Below are 5,543 nucleotides of genomic sequence, written 5' to 3'. Positions count from 1 at the left end.
TGGACAGCACCTCTGCTCTCCCGCTCCCCATCACCCCACCAGCCCCTCCCCGTACCCCCCTCCCCCTGGCCACCACACCTTTCAAGCGCCCCCTTGCTCTCCCCCAACCCACCCCCCCTCCCACCAACCGTACCCCCTTACCCCAAACCACCACTCCCACTCAAGTCAACCCCCGCCCGGCCCTGCCCCTATCCACCCCTCCTCCCACCAAAGGCACCCCTCTTCCTCAAACACCTCCTCCTCCCTCCTCGGGTGCACGCACCACTCACCCGCCTCCGCCCTCCACCTCCTCTCTCCCCCACCCACCTCTTCCCTGCACCTCTCTCCCCCCCAAATCCCCTTCTTCCGCGAGGCCAGGGGGGGAGAACGGGCCGGGTGAGAAGACCTCTCTGCTCTCTGAGCAGCCGCAAAACTGCGCAAGCGGCACACGCAGGCCCAGCTACCCACAAACACACACACAACACCCTCACACACACCAACACCTACACACACATGTGCACACCATCAGTCACGCACACACAGAGAGCACCATCTGACAACAACCCCTGTGGGGGGATGGGGGGGGGGGGTTGGTAAGATTTGTAAAAAATGAATACACACACAAGTTTTGTTGGCCGTGGACTGACTACCCCTGGAGCACTGGAAGATTCTAAGGTGCATTGTGCGAATCCTCATGTCTCTGTCCTCCTATCCGCCCACCTACCTCTCAAGATGGGGTGAAGAGAGAGAGACGGGGAACACTGGTGCATTACACACTTGTGCAGAGGTCCTTGTGTGTGATGTATCTAGTCTCAGTCATACGGTTCAGTGCGTGTGTATGCAATGTGTGTTTGCCAGTTTTACGGTGGCTGCAGGCACAGTCTGGGATCAGCTTTGTTGGTGGGGAGGACGGGGGAGGAGGGTTGAGGAGGGGGAGATGGAGATGGACCACCACGTATAGCATGTTTATAATATGTGTTGATTCTCTGCACTTCGGTTGTCGGTATAAATAAATATAGAAATATGACCTGTAGTGACAGCAAAATATGTTTTTAAAGAGAAATGTAGTGATATTTAGAGATTCATGCATTTTTAGCTTAGAGTTCTCTGTGAACTCTCACCTACACGCACCTGTGTTCTCTAAAACACTTCCTGACTTCCTGTACCACTCCCCTCCCACATGCTCCGTTTCCATGGAAATGACATTCAACACCCCCCCCCAACACAAATGGAACATTCTCAGGAGGGATTTCTAGAATCTTGGTTTATTTTTTTTGTTTATTTTTGGTGTCTGTTCTTTATTTCTTGCAAATATGGCAATTTCCAAAAAACGTTAGTATTAGGGGATTGTTGAGTTTGGAGCCTGTTGACACGGGCTCGACAGGAGTGTAGCGGTTTGTGTGTCCTGAGCTGTCTCTCATTTCGGAAAGTTTATGAAATGAAATAGCCCTACAAGTGGTTGACCACCTGACCCTGTCAGGCCTACCAAGCTGGGGAGGAGGGCGGGGTTGCTGGAGGGGAGGAGTTGGCTGGCTAATTGACTGACGGGTGGGTTTGTTTACCATGAACCCACCTCCTAACCAGAGATGTGAAGTATATTATATGATTAATTATTTAAATATGAATATATTTATTTTGCATTACAGATTACTTTTGTATGTATTTTGAGATTTATTTGATGTCAATATTTTATATTCTATCGATTTGTTTTTCTTTTGTTGGAGACTTTCAAAACTCCATGTACTGTGACTGATGACACTGACACTCCTGAACAGAGACTTTGCTACTGTACTGCAACCAACTCCCCCAGAACCTACAAACTCTCAAACACACCTAACTGAACAGAGCTCAATTCAACTATGATACTAGCTCCTCTTTCTTTTTGTATTATTGTATAATTTCACTATGATATTAGCTCAGCTTCCTATTTGTGAACATAGCTCAAATCAACTACAGTACTAGCTACTTTTCCTGTTTGTATAATAAGCAGTGGACTAGCATTTGGGTGGCTGAGACACTGTGGTTTAACATGATTGGTTGCTTTGGAGTGATGTCACGAGTGTTATTGTGTGATGTCACAATGGAATCTAGAAGTCACTGTTTTCAGGGGTGATGTCACTATGGAGTTAAAAATTCCACTTTGTGATGCCACAATGGAGTTGAGTTCAGAGTTTGTGTGATGTCACAGTGGAGTTTAGAATTGAGTTTTACTGTTTGATGATACAATCAGTGAGGGGTTGTTGCCACTGCTAATGACATGGAAAAAAGGCACGCCACCTCCACCACAATGTTCCCTTACCATTTACATTGTAGGTACTCCAAAAAGACATTCCAAAACAGGGGATCCACAATTGACCCTTCAGATTCAATCTGATGTAGGATTTATTGTGTGTATAAATGAAACTGTTACACGCACTGTGCCCTGCCGTGCTGTCTTAGAGATTTACTACGTGTTTCCCACACCATGCATTCTCTCTGGATGGAGGGCAGACCAGACATATAATGCTGCTAGCATCTACCTATCTTGATCCCTAGAAATATATTATGAAGTAACTCAAGCAACGGTCGACATGAAGAAAGAAAATGTACACATACAAATGTATTTCTAAGTAAATACTTACCACTGGAAAGAAAATCACTTTAGAACGAGGTAGAACTGAGTGTTTATTCCAAAGAATTTCTGTAAGATCTGTTCCACAGGGAAAAGTTCCTACCTGAATTTTAAGAGTATATCCCCTCCTTAGAATTGGAATGAATAGAACAGACACGCACCCCTCAGTACAGGGTATTGAATGGGGTCGGCCATTCTAGGATTTCTAAGCCTATGGTTGGTGCAGCCTTAACACACTACCACTACACAAAAACCCTAGACCTGACTGCTGGTTCACATAGGTCACTTCATAGCATTGGGCCTTACTGGTTCCGTTAAACCACTGGTCTAGTTCCCAGTCTAGCCACTGGTTGGCTGCGAGGCTCCTAGTCTGTACTGAGAACGGTCAGATTATGAAAGCGTTGTTTGACTACTTAGAAATGTTGTATTTATTTGAAAGAATATTATTACTTGTCATTTTTGTGCTGTGTTCTCTCATGTGAAACATGCTTTCATTTTTGACAGACAGTCACGTCTGTCAACGGGTTACTGGGACGGAGGAAGAGATTTGTTATATATTTCCTGCTTGTACTATGTTACTGTGAATACTACTGTATATTGTGAAGAAATTGGCATTTGTCTACTATATTATCTGTGATGGGAGTGAGAGGGGGATGCCTATATGGAACACGTATAAAGTAGCCTCTGTGAGAATACTTACTGGATATAAGAACTTTTATCTCCTTCGACGAAGACATTTTACTTGGAAGATATTGAATTAGCAATAAAAACATTGCTCTGTTTTGACCTCAAAGAACATTTCTACCTTTCTCTCAAATTCATTTTTTTCCCCATTTGAAGTAGCATGTAGTAGCATTCTGACCATGATTTATTGCAGCACTGTGCTAATGTAGCTGTTAGCTTATGTTATGTCTGGCTAGACTGAACTACCTTGCTCTTCACTAGCACTCCTCCTTTCCCTCATCTCCTTTCCTTTTCCATTCTTCTTTCCTCTCCTCTTCCTCCCTACTCTGCTACTTTCCTTACCCTCTCCCCCAGCTCCTCTCCCCTCACACCCCCACTTCTTCCCTTCTCCTCTCCTCCCTCCTCTCCTGCCGGTCATGTTATATTGAAATTCCTTGACTGCTGGTCTGAACAGTCTTATAAGCTCTTTTTAATGTCCAGATCCTTCTAGCTGGTGGGTGGTTCCTGGCGGGAGGGCAAGGCTTAACTGGCAGCCAGGCTCTGCTCTGCCGTGTTGTTAGCTCAGCCCCAGTGTGATTATTCGACCTAAACAAGGAGGGTTTAAGATTTCTGGTGCTGTATTCTCAGACCAGGGACAGCTTTTCCACTGTGTAGACAAAGGGATGCCATACTAGCCTGGTCCCAGATCTGTTTGGGCTCTCAGCCAACTACTATATGACCATTGTCACATCAGTGACCATATAGGAGATGGCACAAACAGATCTGGGTTCAGGCTGGTGCCATACTGCTAGCTTGGGAACCAGAACCCTACAATGGAGTAAGGTTCTACTTGTCCTCCAAGAAGGATGTTTTTTTTGTGTGCATGGAATTAGAATGAGTTCATTGATTATAAACACTACAGTCTAATACAGGTTACTCAGACAGAGATAAGACCACTAGTCCAGTGTCAGCCCCATATGTAAAAACACACACTGAACAGTCTGACAGACTAGGGGTCTGGCCTCCAGGTACACACACTAATCTCTTTCTCTCTGCTAGAGTCTTCCACAAGAAGCTGGTCAGTGATGAAGTTCTGAAGGTTAGATGTATTTATTACTTAAAGTTAGGGTTTGGAGTGCTTGTTTTCAACAACTATGACTCATGTTTAATGACTGATCAGCGGTAAGTTCTGTGGTAGAGACTGTTTTTCCTTTCCGTATGTTCTTTTTTGGAGGGGGATGTTGATGAAGAGTAAATGCCTGTAACTTCATCTTACCCCTGGGTTGTTTAACTTAAAGCAAAGTGTACATACTGTTTTATAATGACTTTGGAGGGAGCTGTGAAGAAGTCAACATGGGGTTAATAAACCTGAGTTATATTTCTCTACGTAAACTACTGTCTCCTGTGCTCTTTTTATTTGACTGTCCGTGTTCACTGTTTTTCTCACTTAGTTGAGTCAAATGTACAAAAACAGATGAAGAATTCCCCACAATTGCAATGTCAACAGTAGGTCACAAAGATTAGTGACTGTTGGCAAACAGTAGAGCTATGTGACAAAGTAGGCTAAGTAACAAAAGGTAAACAAAAATGCTCTGTGGTGCATAACTTCACAACAGCACAAAGTCATCTAGTTCACTTTGATAGGTACAAAGTATGCAGGTGCAGTAGAAGTCTTCCACTGCATGTCCATACTGTGTTTTCATCTGGGTTACATGGTAACTACAGAGTTTGGTTCAGTGACAGATGCTTCACAGGAATCCTTAATCAGTAACCATGTTTTAACTGACCCAGACTGTTTAGGATTCTCTTGTGGATGTATCCCAAAGTACATGGCTATGTATCAGAGGGAGCTGTCTGTGCACAGAGGATGATGACTTTGTCCCTATTAGGTGCTGGTCTGCGTATATTTTGTGCGCCCTCCCCAGAATAGTTGAGGTTAGGATTTAGGGTTAACTGATCCTAGATCTGTGTTTTCATTGCACAGAACAAAGCTGATGATAACAATATCCATCAAACGAAGGAAAACAAACAAAAAACGACAAATGGTTAGTTACATAGTCATTAGCCTGCCTAAGTAATATCTATTATGCGTCAAGGAATATTGACGAAGCCCCTTTAAATTTGACTTGTTTTCAAGACTCTCAAACAAAGATGGGCGTGGCACGATACTCATTTTCCCCGCACCCATTGGATGTCATCAGCCATGGACTCTCATTGGTTAGTTTCTGAGAATGTGGGTTTAGTTTACGAGGAAAGTGCGTCCATTGCGGCTCTGAACAAGAGCAGCGGA

Source organism: Salmo trutta, chromosome 12, assembly GCF_901001165.1.
Source record: "Salmo trutta chromosome 12, fSalTru1.1, whole genome shotgun sequence".
NCBI classification, from domain to species: domain Eukaryota; kingdom Metazoa; phylum Chordata; class Actinopteri; order Salmoniformes; family Salmonidae; genus Salmo; species Salmo trutta.
The sequence above is the reverse complement of the archived record's forward strand: the minus strand, read 5'-3'. Positions refer to the sequence as shown.